Below are 17,731 nucleotides of genomic sequence, written 5' to 3'. Positions count from 1 at the left end.
TTGGTATCTGGATTCTAAAAATTCTAGTTAGGTAATTGTGATGTAAATTTCATTTGAAAACTACCTAAGAAGCCGTTATGAACATTGAGGGATACTCTATGAGCCAGCCGTACTGAATATCAAAAATAACTATTCAGAATAAACAGAAAAGGGAATGATGATATTCTCTAAATAGGTCACTGAAACTGAATTCAGGGAAGCCAGTTGTGTTGTTTTCTTGCTTATTTGTTTTGTTTCTTTCACCAATGATATGTGCATTTCCATTTTGTTGGATATAATACCTCTGTCTCATTATTCTTTGTTCTTTCCTTTTTGCAAAAGAAATGATTGAAAATATCCACTAATGAAAGCTATAGTATCCCAGGACCAAACATATATATATAGAGATATATAGATATATATTGTTTTTACAGCTAGCTCTATTGGCTGCAGGTTTGTTTTGTTTTATTTTGTTTTGTATTGTTTTGTTTTTGGTGAGACGTAGCAAATAGAGTACAAGATGTAATTTATATTTTGGGTTTAAATAAAATGACAAAGAAGCAGAAGTGTCTAGGTTAGATCCACATCTTTAGAAAAGTAAACATTATCTTGGAAACAGAACTTACAGAGGGTCTAGCCAACATCCTGTGTCAGAATAACCCATGCTGCTGAGTGGACAAGCAGCCCCATGCTGTTTCCAGATTGCTGACAATGCTTGCCAAAAGAATAGAGATGTTTGGTTGTTTTTAAAACATGCCAAAATCTTCTTTAACTAATTAGTTAATTCCAAAAATATTTCCTCAAAATAGTAAAAAAAAAAAAAACCCACAAAATACATTCAATGCTGAAGCTTATCATTGCAATGATAAAAGCAACGAAGGAAAAACACAAAGTGCTATGAGCATATATTATAAAAAGTTGATCAATCGAAGGAAGGCATTGTCTAGGAGTGTTCTATCAGGAATTGATACTTCAGCTGAGATCTGAAGGATGAACAAGAGATAAGAAGATAAAGATGAGGGTGAAGAGTGGGAAGAGCTTCTCAAGGCAACACAAAGTACAAAGGCTCTGAGGTAGCAAGTAACATTATAGATTTGAGAATATGAAAAATTGAGAAAAAAAACAAAAACATAAGGGATGGAGCAATGGGGATGAATTTCAAAGAGTAGATTTTGAAAACTGTTTATTCCAACAGTTTTTGGAACTCATATTGACTGAGAGAAGCATTTGGACAGGAAAAGGATTAGATTCAAGGAGACCAGATTGGAAGCTACTGAGGCAGCATGAACTATGGTATTAGCAATGGAGAGAAGAGAACATACAACTTAAAAACAAGAGTTTATTTCGATTGGATGTGAAGTGCAGGAGAAGGTTTCTTCCTTCTGCAATTAGACAAATGTGTGTGCCTTTCACTGAAATAGGGAACAGAGGAAAAGGGCATATTTGGAAGAAAACTTTTTTGGACACATTTGCTTTTGAGAGTCTTTTGAAACATCCGAGTGGAAATGTCAGGCCAACTTTTGGATATATATGTTTAGAATTCAGAAAAGACAAAGATCTGGCTAGGACTGGCATATCAATAGGAAGTGAGGAAATGGCATGAGTAAAATTGATAGAGTGCCTAGAAGAGGTCAAGGATTAAGGCTGGATGCAAGATTTAAACTTATTAAAAGAAAGACTGGCAAAAAAAATCACTATTTAAGGAGACTCAAATATTCTACATACTGAATTCAAAATATATTACTGTTTGGCTAAACTAAACAAAATTACCAACGGATTGTCGAAATATTATCCACAAATAAAGGTGGATATAGTATTAAATACTAATATTTCCTTATTGCATTAGTGGTAACTATAAGTAAGAAGTGGACTACAAACTACCTTCATTATTTTGTGAGATCCACTAGTACTTTTGCAAATTCCCTAATCTGCATCTTTGCCCTATATGTGTTCATGTCTTCCTATGTCAGACAGGTAACTTCACTTTACCGGAGATGATATGTTGATGGAAGAAAAATATCATTCTACAGGTCTTCAAATGCTCTAAATTCAATTTTTTAAAAAACTGAATGATACTTTTATTGCTTTAGCTATTTCTATTCCAATGTGCAAATTCATAAATTTATGAAATACTATAAATTCTGGAGGTATGACTCTCCATCTAGGTCTTCTACTTGAAAGTGACTATAAATATCATTCTGAAAATATCTTGCACCCAGTTCCTGCAGAAGCTTCATGGATTTTAGGTGGGTACAAGTCTATTGTTTAGATTAAACATTATTGAAAAAGATTTCCTCATTATTCAGAAACTTATCCCTCCATACAAATACCATAATGTTGTACGCCTGAAACTAATATAATGCTATATGTCAATTATTTTTCAATAAAGAAAATGAAACAACCTATCCCTCCAATTGCTTCCTTTCTTATACACCAAATGACCCTCAAGTTCAGGAACTGGAATGCAATCTCCTATTTGCTATTTCACAGACTGTGAGATATTTTTCTAGGAGAATAGAACAACATGTGGCCCATAGTAAGTGCTGGATAACTGTTTGAGAAGGAAGTGAATAAACACTTTCCACGCACGTTAGAGTTAGCTGTTGCATCACTGCCACCACTGTTAGGTGTAGGGGAAAACCAAAAACTGCACTGTGCCCTGAGAGCAGGATTTTTCTGTATACATGTCAATTAGCATAAAGACTCTTTAGACAACATGCACCTAGTGTGTGTGCAAAATGAATCATAAACTGTTGAGTCTGATTTTGGTCACCATGATTCCTGAGAAGCTGTTGGAGATTTTATCACAAAGCAAAACTACTCCTACCTACTGCCTGTTCACAAACACGTGGATATTTATCCATTACCTCTAGTAGTCTAGATGTTAAATTTTCTTATCATTCTAGTACAATGGAATCATTCTATAAAACTGATATTGAACACTGAACATTAAATTAATCATTAACATTAGTACTGAGCCATTGCTCTTAAGAGAAACACAGGATTAGATTTTCTGAGACTCTGGTCACAGTATTTTGCTAATCGATCAATATATAACCTTGTTTTAGGTGTGTTTCTTATTATATGTGTATTGGTGATTAATTAACATTGAAATCATGGCCATCAACACATTTAGATATAATGCATGTCTCCATGAAGCTGACCTAAAGCATGAACTTTCTCTGACGGCACAACACAGTCTTCTTATACTTAGGGAAAGCAGTCAGCCCTTCAACACTATGCTTAGAGGACACCTCAAGCAGTGAGTCATCAACAGAAAGCACAAAAATCCTAAAACATCACACCACCACAAGGACACTCATTTATAGTAGAAGAGCTAAAACAAGAAGTTAGTGTCTCCCCGTGCCTTGCCTGACCTCAACCAGGAACATGCACATAAGGCAACTCAACTTTTTCACTGCCCTGCACATGTCCACACATGTCTGCAAATGCATTATGAGTATTGACTTTGGGGTTACAAATATGTCAGCAGGCAAGTGAATTTCCAGTATAGAATCCACAAGTAATCCACTATATTTTGGTGGGTCACAAAAAGTATATCTTCTCAAAAATATTTATTGGTGGCCATATTATTCAAAGATAGGAAAGCAGTGACTAATGATGCATTTCTCACATAATAATGAAAAGAAAATATCTATTAAAAATGGCAGAGTAGAACCCCCAGTAAAACTTACTTATATGTTGACTCTGAATCAATTTATATCAAATTGAGTAAACATCAATTACAACTTTAAAGTTTTCCTGAAATAGCAAATATAAGGCAAAGAAAATTGCTGATTCCCTCCCAGTAGGTTTTCTACCAACTAAATGACTTCAGATTTCTGCCTTTGTACCTGGCGTTATTTTCCAGTCTTTTAATTTCAAATTATAATGTTTCCAATATTTTAGAAGATTTGTCTGCTATGTTCCTAGAAAACAGGGATTATGTATTTTATATTATCCCTTTTGTGTATATTTAAATATCAGGCACAATATTGCATCTAGAAGGGTGTTGACAGTTCAGCTAATCCTCTACACATTACATGTGAGAAAACTGAACTCAAGTAAAGTGATGAACATTTCCACATAGAACTTTACAAATTCAGTACTAGATTAAATATGTGGTTAGGTTAGCTTGACAATAAAACATCTTATCTTACATTGAATTTTTTGAAGTTTTGTCTAGAGCATACACTAAATTACCCTTGGTTTAAAAGCAGAACCCAAGAAATTAAGAAGCCAGAAGCAACTCTAAACCTATCATTTGGCTTTTGAAGGTACACTATGATTCAAATAATTCCCAGGATATTCTTTCTTGTTTCCAGGTTCCCCACATGACATTTCTGGGTTTTTTCCTTTTCAATACACATTTCTCTCAGTCACGTACTTTTTAATGCAGAGCTTTTGCTTTGAAAAAGCACAAACTGGAACAAAGCAAGTTCATACTCCCTAAAAGATTGGATGCAAAAAATAATCATGGGTGACTGCTTGGTTTACCTTGAAAATATACTGAATAGAGTTCTACTTTCTGTTCATTAATAGTTGCAAGGTGACTCTGAAATAAATACAGGTCTGTTACTTTCTCATATGGTCTGGTGGTGTTGCAAAGAAGTTTTTTGACCTTCTGATGCATAATAGTAAGTTGCAGACACATAGGAGTTATAAAAAATGTTTGCTAAATGATTGTTAAATGGCTGAATGGTGGCATTGATTTAAATAAGACCTTGAAGTACTTTTATAGGCACATCTGGTTTTCCTTCTCCATCAGCTTTTTAATTCAAATTAATCACTTAAGTCACAACCTGCCCAAATTAGCAGAACATCCAGTTTCCCATTCGTGAGACTTAAAATTAAAAAATAGTGCTGAAGTTTTAATCAGCCTAAAGCCAATTTTGTTTCCAAACACCAGGAAGAGATCTGCCTCAAAACCCTTAATAATCCAAATGCATATACCAATGTCAAGTTGTTCTTGCATCTTTCACTGCCACATTTAATACCAGTGCTACTCCTTTTGATGTGTATCTATTCCTCAGTAAAGCTTTTACTAAGCCATATCTCCTGGGAAGCATAGTAATTAGTGAGGAATGTGATCCTGCTCTCTTGTTTGGCTGAATCTTCTTTGTTGGGCATTAAAATAAGAACACTCTAGTGCCTACTTTCACATCCAGTCATTGCTCCCAGATATGGCCTCACAGTGGGGATGTCTCAACCTGGTAAGAGGGACTCCAGTGTCAGCCACAGTCTGGGACGAATCCAGGTCTCCTGTGCTGCCTGTCAGACCTTGATATTAAGCTGAGGACACCAGCCAGACTCCCCTTTCCTTCAGGATGGGTTCCCCAACAGACAAGTGGGTATATTTACAGCCATTCAACTGAAGTTAGGATCATCTCTGTTTGTCAGAGAGATCATAAAAACACTGAGCCTCAAAAGGTAATGAGGCAGATTCTATCTCCTTTCCTTCTAAGGAAGTTTCTTAGCATCAGTACAAAAATAACTAAAAAGACCATCACAAATCATGAAACATCTATCACAAAAGATCCTTAGGGCAATAGGATTGATCATCCTTAGATTTACATAACAAATAGGAGCATTCAAAATTGCTCTCCTCTGAACAAGAGATCTGTCCTCTGGATGACTCCTTGTGTCCAGCTGACAGAAAAAAAAATGTAGTAAACTTTTAAGTGACAATCTCTTGAAGCCCTGCTTACCTCAGTGCCCGAGTTCATAAATATTATGATACAGGTATTCAGTTGTTCCAAATCTGATTTTTCTTCATAATATTCTCTCTTGTTCTCCTCATCTTCACCCTAGACTATGTCTTTATCAGTCTGCATTAAAATTTGTTGCTGGGCACCTGGGTAGCTGTCAGTTAAGCACCTGATTCTTGTTTTCGGCTCAGGTCATGATCTCAGGATCCTGAGATCAAGCCCCGTGTCAGGCTCCACACTCAGTGGGGAGTCTTCTTGAGGATTCTCTCTCCCCCTCTCCCTCTGCCTCCCCCCACGCTCCCTCTTTCTCTTCTCTCTCAAATAAATCTTTTAAAAAAATTTATTGCTAATATTTACATTATGTTTTGTGGCTAACAAAGCATTTTCATATATCTTACCTCACCATAATCTTCACCACTAAATTGAGAAAATAAAAACAATGATGCTAAAAATGTTTCTACTACAGAAAATCTGCACACCTACGTATACCTGCAGCCACACTTTCTAAATTCCTTACATGTAAAATTTATAAAACCAAATATCTAATAAAGCTTGCCTAGAATGTGAGAAGCGTAAATTATGTATTAACTCTAACCTAGAATGGAAGGTGACACAGATTATTCTGAAGACAAAGAAAAAAGCTGGATTTTAATTAAAAAATAAATAACATTTGAATATTTATAATGTGTCAGGCACTGCTATATTATTGTCTCATTTGATACTCACAAGTAACCCTGAAAGGCGTATGTCATTTTATCTATATACAAATCAGAAAACACAGATTTGAGAGTCAAGCCTAAAATAAGGCCTTCCCTGAGGTCAGAGGAGTTTCCGGCTGCCCTTGAAGAAGTCAACCTATGAGTTCTACAGCGGCACGGAAATGAACTTTGCCAATAAGCATGTGAGATACTAAGAAGATCCTGGGCCTGGAATGAATCCCTAACATCTCAATCCCCTTGAGACCTGAACAGGGGACCAAGATAGGTTGTGCCTGGACTCCTGATCACCAAAACTGTGATATAATAAATATGTTTTATTTTAAAGTATTAAATTTATAATAATTTGTTTTGCAGCAATAGAATTAATACATCTGCCCAAGTTCACACACCTAGTAGGTGTGGAAATCAGAATTTGAAGCTAGGACTGTCAGATCCCCAAAACCAACTAAATGAATAATTGCTATCATTTATGTTTGGTAGAAAAATGAAAATATAGATAGATAGATAAATGATAGATAAACAGATACATAAACCGTTGCGTAGATAGAGAAGATAGACATTGTTATCTAACTTAGAAATACAGGACTTCCAAGCCTCCAGCATATATAAAAAAAAAAAAAAAAAAAAAAAAAACCACAAAAAACAAAAAACTTTTGTCACAAAGTCAGAGATGTAAAAGCCACAAAGGTTGGTTTTATCACTGACATAAGTTCTAAAAGGGGTCATTTAAACTCTAGGATATAAAAAAAAGAATGCAAAATTACCAGTAATGGATAATGCCTGTGAGAACACTATATAATAAATTTTAAAAATGAAGTAGAAGAAAGTGAAAGAGAATCTCTTTCAAGTCATACTTTGAAATCCTAAGCTAATTTTTCTCTAAACAAACCTGACTTGACATTTTAATTTTTGAAAAGTTTTATTTTTCCTAGGCAGCTCTGACATATTGTTCCTCTTTCCCTGAAAAGCCATTAATTCTTGGCTAGTGGCCCTGTTGCAGTGCTTATTGGATGTGAGCATGGAATTCGGAATCAGACAACATAGGTTCAAGTAATGCTAACACTTATTGGCATATGAACTTAGAGTATCCTTTAACTACCAAAATCTCACTTTCACATGTGTAAAATGGAAATGATAATAACAGTTCCTACCTGTCCATGTTGCTCTAACTATCCAATGCCATGGTGCTTTTAAATTGCTTAGGATATGTCCATGGCATTGAATGCTCATAAATAAGTTTCCTCTGGGTATTATTTTTATTATTGGTAGATAATTAATGTTCAGGCACAACGACTTAGAGCAACTGGCATGTGCAAGGAGCAGTTATCCTAACAGCTAAAGTCATAATGATTTCAGTATCAGAAATGATCACACTTCTCAGGTAGATTTTAAAGATCTCAAGAACAGATTCATGTTTAACAAACATCTGCTATGTGCTAGGAACAGTGGCAGACATTCATATCTTGTGAGTCATTTTCTTAATCTCCACCCAAACTCTCAAGGGTCTACATTAATGCTTCATTTTCACATGGGGAAACGCCTGTAGATAAAGAGGTCCCGATGATCTAGGACAGACAAAGTACAAAACTAGGTTTTTCTTTGTTTCTGTTGTTTATACACAGTGAACAGCAAAGCCCTAAACTAAAATTAAGATTTCTTTTCAGTATCACTCCTAAAGCAGTGTTTCTCAAATTTGTAACATAAGCAAAGCAATAGAAGCTATTGCCAGGTTGCTGTGAAAAATGTGTTGGATCATTTCTCTGCAGGCAAAGCTGAGTTAGATCTGCTAAGCACTCAGTTTACACAAAGGTAGCTCTAGAATTTGTTGGAATCAGGGCTAGGTTCCCAGGCCTTTAGGCTGGTCCCACACTACTGTTTGGACAATATGCAAATCAGCCAAAAAGATGTCATAAACAGTTGGTACCAAAGAAAGGCAACTTGAGATACAGAATTACACAAATGAGTAGTATATAATACCCACACCCATCAAGCAAGAATGAAAAATTGAAATTCAAGTTTATGTCACTGGTGGGTAGAATGTCCAAATTTATATTACCTGTATGTCTGTAAATGCAAAGACAGACAATGAATGGTTCAAGACTAAAGAAATAACTAGAACCAGTGAACAATAATTGAATGAGTGAACAGGAAAGTATTTTAGGAACATATTTGAACCAATCTGTGTCATCATGGAGAGATTGAGAGTGATAAATGAAAAATGTTTATTACTGAGTATACCATGTACCATACCTTAGTAATACTGTGTTTCACATAATTCTGAGATTGCTCTGACTCATGCAACATGGCCTATAACATATATCCAGGCAAAACTACATGCTAGTCTATCCAAGATTTGTATAAAAACAGTTATATTCATTTCAAAATGCCTGATATGACCCTCACTCAGAAGTCACTTGGAACTGTGTTCCCACTACTGAGGCTTAGGGGCTAGAAACCTCTTCTCTCCTATAGACAATGTTCATTCTCTCTGTATATCTTTTTTTTTTTCTCATTAAATTTTTGTTTTAATGGGTCCCAAAATTCTGTGACAGATTTTTGGTCAAGTTGTTTCCATTAAAAAGTACTGATTTTAAAAACTAAAAACTTAAAACTGCCACACACACACACACAAAACAAATGGTCCACAAAACATTCTCCTTTCCTCTGAAGGTTTTATGCTGCATTGTTATCATTAACCAGTCTTTTACTATTAAACTTAAATGGCCAACTGACACAAACAGTTATTTTTTTATAAAGATTTTATTTATTTATTTGACAGGGAGAGACACATCGAGAGAGGGAACACAAGCAGGGGGAGTGGAAGAGGGAGAAGCAGGCTTCCCGCGGAGCAGGGAGCCTGATGTGGGGCTCGATCCCAGGACCCTGGGATCATGACCTGAGCCGAAGGCAGAAGCTTAACAACAGAGCCACCCAGGCACCCCTGACACAAACAGTTCTGAGACTGTTCTTCCACCACTGATTAAGACTGGGGTTGGCAGGTATTGGGGATAATATTCATTTAGCCTTCTGAGCTTTCTGGGCAGATTGGTGACCTTGCCAGCTCCAGCTGCCTTCTTGTTCACTGCTTTGATGATACCTACAGCAAGCGTCTGTCTCATGTCACAAACAGCAAAATGGCCCAGAGGAGGATAATCAGAGAAGCTTTCAACACACATAGGTTTTCCAGGAACAATATCAACAATGGCAGCATCACCAGATTTCAAGAACTTGGGACCATCTTCCAGCTTTTTTCCAGAACGATGATCTATTTTCTCCTTCAGCTCAGCAAACTTGCAAGCAATGTGAGCCGTGTGACAATCCAGCACAGGTGCATATCCAGCACTGATTTGGCCTGGATGGTTCAGGATAATCATCTGAGCCGTGAAGCCAGCTGCTTCCATTGGTGGGTCATTTTTGCTGTCACCAGGCACATTGCCACAACGAACATCTTTGACAGATACATTCTTGACATTGAAGCCCACATTGTCCCCAGGAAGAGCCTCACTCAAAGCTTCATGGTGCATTTCAACAGACTTTACTTCAGCTGTAACACTGACTGGAGCAAAGGTGACCACCATGCCAGGTTTAAGAACACCAGTCTCCACTCAGCCCACAGGGACAGTACCAATACCACCAATTTTGTAGACATCCTGGAGAGGCAGACGCAAGGGCTTGTCAGTTGGACGAGTTGGTGGCAGAATGCAATCCAGAGCTTCAAGCAGTGTGGTTCCACTGGCATGGCCATCTTTACGGGTGACTTTCCATCCCTTGAACCGAGGCATGTTAGCACTTGGCTCCAGCATGTTGTCACCATTCCAACCAGAAATTGGCACAAATGCTACTATGTCGGGGTTGTAGCCAATTTTCTTAATGTAGGTGCTGACTTCCTTAACAATTTCCTCATATCTCTTCTGGCTATAGGGTGGCTCGGTGGAATCCATCTTATTAACACCAACAATTAGTTGTTTTACACCCAGAGTGTAAGCCAGAAGGGCATGTTCACGGGTCTGCCCATTCTTGGAGATACCAGCTTCAAGTTCACCAAAACCAGGAGCAACAATCAGGACAGCACAGTCAGCCTGAGATGTGCCTGTAATCAGGTTTTGGTAAAGTCTCTGTGTCCTGGGGCATCAATGATGGTCACATAATACTTGCTGGTCTCAAATTTCCACAGGGAGATATCAATGGTGATACCATGTTCAGGTTCAGCTTTCAGTTTATCCAAGACGCAGGCATACTTGAAGGAGCCCTTTCCCATCTCAGCAGCCTCCTTCTCAAATTTTTCAACAGTTCTTTTGTCGATCCCATCACATTTGTAGATCAGATGACCAGTAGTGTTAGACTTGCCCGAATCTACGTGTCCAATGACGACGATGTTGATGTGTCTTTTCCTTTCCCATTTTGGTTTAGGTTGAGCGGTGGTTTTCACCACACCTGTGTTCTGGCGGCAAACCCGTTACAAAAAAGTCTCTGTATATGTTGCTATAGTGACCTACTTCTTCATCATTTGGATGAGTAAACCTTATTTGATTTATTCAAACACTGCCTATGTCTGCTCTTTCTATTCATATATTCATACTATTGACATTTGTCAAAAGAATCTTTGTTCAGACATTTCATTCCTAAAGTGGTCAATATTCTAATATCTCACATTAATCTATAAGGGAGAATTAGTGCGCACTTTTATACACAGATATATTAACATTTGATATACACAGATGTATACATACATTTTATATATCTATATATATATTTAAATACACAGACACAGACACAAACACACAAATTTATTTTTCATTGAGTATGTTAAGGAGCTTCAGGTTTGGAGATATTCCAACTCTAGGTTTGGAACTCCATTCAGCTCGGTTCCAATTACAATTAACTTTTTATTCTTTTCAAAATGTTAAGATTTTATTTGCAAATCTTCTTTATTGTACAGAAAGTAAAAAAGCTATTACAGTCTTGGTGTAACTGATAGCCACAGACGGTTTACTCACAATCACAGCTCTCCATGCTACTGCAAGAGTCTTACATGAAAACCTAACGATGCTTACAATTTTGCTGGGGTGAAGTCCCCAAGCTGGATGGTGAATTTCCAAGAGGGATTAAATGGAGGAGGGTGGAATGTCATAGGAACGATTCTTTGGCTCTTTGGATAGCGAGGTGTCCTGGGGTTTGTATCACAGCTACCTTTTTTTCAAAACAGCTACCAAATCCACATGAACAGTCCAACCAAACTGAACAGTTCTTTTTTTGTAGGTTATTCAGGGTCTGAATCATCTTCTCTGTCATCATCTGTTTCTCTCTTCCTCTATTCCCTCTTTCTTCCCCACTTTTATATGCATCTTGGTCCTCATTGTCTTCACCTTCATCAACTTCATCATGCCCAAGTTCTACTTTTTCCCCACTGACTTCATCTTCATCCTCTTCACCTTCCACATCTTTGTCTTTGTCTTTATCCTTTTTATCATCAAACTCTTCCTCCTCACCCTCCTCATCCCCATCTTCTCCTTCATCCACCTCTTCTTTATCCACACCAACCACCTTGTCATCTAAGTGAGGGGCTTCCCGATCCTCCTGTCATAGCTATCCAGGTAGGTCCATTGGGGCAGGGGTTTGAAGACACTCTCTCAGTAGTCATTCAGGTTCATAACCTCACAGTTAAATCTAGGCTTTTCAGATATTCCAACTTTTTCAAAGGCTCCAAGATGATATCAGTCTTTTGGTTTATTTCCATGTAAGTTTAGCTGTGTGAGATTTGGAAGTTTTTCTGCTAGCATGACCAGATCTCCAAAGATTCTATTGTCACTAAGCTCAAGCTTTTTCAAATTTTCAAATTTCAATTCAGATTTGAAACTGAAATCAAGCCTGCATTTATTAAACTAAGGAATTCTAAGTTCACACATTCAGCTGTTAAGCCCTCAATTTTCACATCATATGATTTGCAATTGTCCAGGACAAGTTCTCAGACAGCTGCTGGGGTCTAGTTCCTCAGCCCCAGCTGGATCTTCCTCTTCATATCTATGTTTCCTTCTTCCCCTCTCTTCAAACTTAACTTTGCATGATGGGGGCAGAACAGAGAGAGGCTTCCCGGCCTGCACAGCAAGGGCCCCTGGGAGCGGTGTGCAGGCAGTTGAGCGGAGCCCCAGGAGCCCCAGTTCACTTTTTTATGTGGGTTTTCTAACATATAATAGTGTGGGAATTACATTGTGGTTATCTAAAAAAATGGCATAATTTTTTTCAAATGCTAACATTTAATAGGATATATGTATCTTGTTTCTGAAATTTACACCTTAAAAAAAGTACATAATAATCTTAATTTCCAATGGGTATTTTAAATATTTCTTGTGATCTTTATTTAATATTTTCTGCTAAATAAATGGATTCACAATCATAAGGAGTTGAGCACTATTATTTAACAAAATCAGGGACTACTTTAATGATGTTATAGTAAGTAAATAGATATCATCTGCACTGTAAAGCAGAAAAATTTCAAGCAGTTAACATGCAAAACCTTGTAGAGTTTCAATCCTTGATATAGCAAATATCTAATTGATTTTCTAACATAATAAATGTTTTTAATCTTTAGAAAAGAAGTGGTGACAAATCTTTAAGCATTATATATAAAAATAAAAAAGCAATTTAAGTATGATAAGACCATTGTCAATAAAAGAAAAAAGTATGTTCAGCTTTCCTGTTGGGTTTTATGAAATTTGAATTCGTTTTTGAATTAGACCAGATTTAGTACTATGCCAAATGGATCATTTCAATACAGTTGTAATGAACATTACCATGTACCGTAGAGTAAGGAAATAGAGCTTCGCTTGCCAAACTATCATTCTTGGAAGCTCTGCCTGTGCAAAAATAGCCTCCTTCCCTTGGTATAATATTTAAGGGAATTTTAAGAGGTTTAAAAATTCTTTAGAGAATTATTAGAAGTTATTTGATAAAGAAGCAATCAGTTGTGAGTTTGAAACAGCATCACATTCCTGGTTTCCCATCTAAAAAATCCTGCTTCTGACGGCTGTTTGTCACTTTGCTCGGTCATTCAGTACTGTAAAGGAACTATTTTGTGACCATCTGCCACTTAACTCTTTGGCCCCAATCTCCTCTTCTCTGATCACTATTGATTTTCCAAATGGATCCACCATAAACTAAATGTAGCAATTATTACATTTAGGTTAGAAACAGCCTTTGCCACTGTAGGTTATATCTGGATTATTAAAGAATCAGTCAAAAACAACCAACAAAATGAAAGCATTTCCTGGAGACAAAGATTTTTAAATTGCTACAATTAAGCTTATGTCTATATTATCATCATTAGTCCATATTTTCTATTTTTTAAAATAAATTAGCCACACAAATTCCCACATTTAAGTCCTAAGCAAATGTTAACATGACTGGTCCTCCCAAATGCATTCATTGTATAAGTTTTTGAACTATGTGCCATTTCTACGCAAAATTGAAATATACTTCAGGAAAAAGAATCATTTAACATAAAAAGGTATTTGAATTAAAATATTTTCTTTAGAAAGGCAAACTGTTGAGACAAAAAAATTGTCAGTGATTTCCAGGGGCTGAGGATCATGGAGAAGGAATGAATAGATAGAGTACAATGGATTTTTAGTGCAGTGAAATGATTCTGTATGATAACATAATGGTAGATACATGACTTTATACATTTGGCAAAATCCCTAGATATGTATAACACAAAGAGTGAACCCTAATGTAAACAATGGACTTTAGTTGGTAGTAATATGCCGATAATAATTCATCAACTGTAACAAAAGTACCACACCAATGCAAGATGTTAATGTTAGAAGAAATTAGATGGAGTGGCAGGATGTGGCAGGGTGAGGAGAGGCAATAAATGGAAACTCTCCATACTTTCTATTCCATTTTGTATAAACCTAAAAGTATTCTAAGAAATAAAGTCTATTTATTTAAAAACAAAACAAAATAAAGTCCTCCCTCTCACTTGCTTCTTTTACTTCATTGTGATTTTGTGTATCTGTCCTAAATTAACATAGAGATATGTGGAGAAGAAAATTTTGAAAGTCTGCTATAAATGAAATGGCCCAAACTAAAATCTCATGAGAAACTCAAGTAGAATTTCTGCCAACATATATTATAACCTCCATCACGTTGGCCAGTCTGTTTAAATCCACTGTGGGTGAAGCAGGGATGGTGGAGCAGAAATTCCCATTTATAACTTCCTGAAGGAAACCAATCAATTGATGATCTGACAGGTGTTTAAAAGCATCTTGTACTGACTGAAACAGTTGATGTCTATAGACTACCGGTTCTCCAACACGTTCCCAGGCTGTGTATGACCAGGGACCCATTACGGATTTTGGGGGGTTTTTTGGAGGAGGAATGTTGTTGTTGTTTAGTTCTTTCATATGTTGAATCTATGTGTTTCAAATTTCAGTACATATCATGGTGTTGGCCCTGTCTTTTGAGGTTATTAGAAAGAAAGGACTAAGTGTCCATCAATGGATGAATGGATAAAGAAGACATGGTACACACACACACACACACACACACACACACACAGACACATACACACAGGTGGAATACTATTCAGCCACAAAAAAAGAATGAAATCTTGCCATTGTGATAACATAGATAGACCTTGAGGACATTATGCTAAACGAAGTACGTCAGACAGAAAAAGACAAATACCATATGATCTCACTTGAATGTGGAAGCTAAAACAAACAAAAAATAAACAAAACAAGCTCACAGATACAGAAAATAATTTACTGGTTGCCAGAGGCAAGGTGGGGGTGGGCAAAATGATTGAAGGGTGTGAAGAGGTACAATTTCTAGTTATGAAATAAATAAATCATGGAGATGTAATGTACAGCTTGGGGATTATAGTGAATGCTAATGTATTGCATATTTGAAAGTTGCTAAAAGAGTAAATCTTAAAAGTCTTCATCACAAGAAAAGGAAAAAGAAAGAAGGACAGGTGATACAAAAAATAGAGGACAGGAAGGAGGAAGTGGGAAAGACGGGGTGGGGCTTCCTAATCCTGGTTAGGCTATGTTGTTAGTGATAGCATCTGTATGAACCCTCATTTATTGTTTTTAAGTAAATGTGCTGATCCAAATACCACTACTGCACATTGAAATCTAAGTTAGTATAATTCAGTTGATATCATATAATAGAAACAATACATATTTAATAAGATAATTAAATAGTATGCTTACCGTGTACTTTCTTCTACTCTTAAATACTCAGATATTTGAAGGGAGCTGCTAACAATTTAATTCACTGTACTTTTATTGATGGGAGCAAGAATAGGATGTAAATAAGGGAAAAAAAGTTAAAAAAAATCAAGCCATATCCATTGACACCTCCAGGTTAACATGTACTAAGCTGACATTTGAAAGAGACTTACTTAAAACACGTTCATGAGAGATGCTACTGAACACGGGGAAGCCCAGAAATGTGTCCCATATGTGTTCTTAACTCAAACCTAAATTCCCCATATTTGGAATAGCTACTTTAACTCAAGGGTCACACTATTATCTTATTTTCCAAATCCTACTCCTCTCCGATAAAGAATGTCTCAGTTAATTAAGTGGTGGAGAATAATTTAATGTTTCCTTAACCATTCAATTTCTTGAATGAAAGAAAAATACCTTTAGTTTAACTAGGGACACGATGTGCAAAAGGGAATGAACAAATCCATTATCTCTAACCCAAGGACATTAAAAAAAAATCCTGCTATAGAAAGAGTCTCCCACATAGTCATCATCCTCAGGGTGAACTGTGAAACTTGTTAAAGAATAGATAAGAAAAGCATTGCCAATATGTCAACTACCTTAATACCATCCAAACTTCCTGCAATCGCTGCATTTTATTCTGTAAGAAATGTCAAAATTTCATCAAAAAGTCTTTTAATTTGGATAGTCTCCATACAGTTGTCTGGCTATTTTCACTCTCTGGTTTGCAACTTCTCTTATACCAGTTGTCATTTCTGTAACCTTTCCAACAGCAACTGTGCAGTCTTGGGACCATGATGCAGAATATCTCACTCAACAATCCTCCCACAAACCATCTGTTTCTAGAGACATCAACAACTGTTGGCATTGGTAGACTCTATGCAAAATGGGGAAGAAATTGTTCAAAATGATAAAGTGAAACTTTCTCAGAGATCTCAAATCCCTAGCATAATAGGAAAATCATTGACATATTAAAAAATGTATTATTTGAGTAAAAGATGTCAAGTCTGGAAAAATAAAACATATAAAACCAAAGACTGAAAGTCCCTCACTTACTCTTCTGTCACATTCACATAAAGGTGCACATCAAAAATTTTTAATTATAATAATAAATCTCTATAAAATTGTGCAATATGCAAATAAAACAGCTACCCAAAAATGTGAAAACATTAACAAGACATTCACTCACCAAACATGGCCATACATATATATATATGCCGTTGTGACATATATATATATATATATATATACATTCTTTCATTATAAAATGACTGACGTCAATCTTTGTGCAAATCATAAACGGAACTTCACTATCTTCCTGCATTTTGATTTGAAATCCTATTGTCCTTGAGATATGAATGATCACCAATAATTATTTTTAATTCATTTTCATGGGGCAACTGAATTGTTTTGGACAGATTATTTTTTTAAGATTTACTTATTTATTTATTTGAGAGAGAGAGAGAGAGAGAGAAACACACAAGTGGGGGGAGAGGCAGAGGGAGAGGAGGAGAAGCAGACTCCCTGTTGAGTGTAGAGCCTGGTAGCGTGGATCCCAGAAACAGAGATCATGATCTGAGCAGAAACCAAGAGTCAGACACTCAAACAACTGGCCACCCAGGTGCCCCTAGACAGATTCTATAAGAAATAAATGCCCTAAAAAGACTAATCAGTTTTACAATTGACAGTGTGATTTAGTTCATTCTTACACATATTCTCATACAGATTTAGTGATTTCTTATACATTTAATACGATTTTCAAAATAACCTTGTGAAATACATTGGACAAATATTATCACCAATTTACAGAAGATTATTTGGTGAGTCATTCAAAGTCACATATCTTAGAAGTAACAGAGATGGAACTTAGAAGACATTTTTACAATTCAAAAACAGTTCAAACTCTATTCAATTCTATTCAAACACTATTGTTTGGATTGCATTTTTAAAATAAAATATGCTTTTCTTCCTTAATTTTCTTGTATTACTTGCCATCATATCATCTGGGTACATAGATGATAATGGGTTTGAATATAATATATAATTTAAAAAAACATTTTTAAATGTCTAATACAAATGCCAAGATCTTAAA

At 36.1% G+C, this 17,731-nt stretch overlaps 2 pseudogenes; both read right to left on the bottom strand.

Annotated features, from left to right (window-relative positions):
- Positions 1-9,421: 9,421 nt before the first annotated feature.
- LOC114223844 (elongation factor 1-alpha 1 pseudogene) lies at positions 9,422-10,846 on the bottom strand (annotated as a pseudogene).
- Positions 10,847-11,666: 820 nt separating this feature from the next.
- On the bottom strand, positions 11,667-14,751 carry LOC114222940 (acidic leucine-rich nuclear phosphoprotein 32 family member B-like; annotated as a pseudogene).
- Positions 14,752-17,731: the final 2,980 nt, after the last annotated feature.

The sequence above is a fragment of the Eumetopias jubatus genome, unplaced genomic scaffold (assembly GCF_037043125.1).
Source record: "Eumetopias jubatus isolate StellerSeaLion01/CBP00866 unplaced genomic scaffold, mEumJub1_p1.0 scaffold_3, whole genome shotgun sequence".
Taxonomy (NCBI): Eukaryota; Metazoa; Chordata; class Mammalia; order Carnivora; family Otariidae; genus Eumetopias; species Eumetopias jubatus.
The sequence above is the reverse complement of the archived record's forward strand: the minus strand, read 5'-3'. Positions and strand labels throughout refer to the sequence as shown.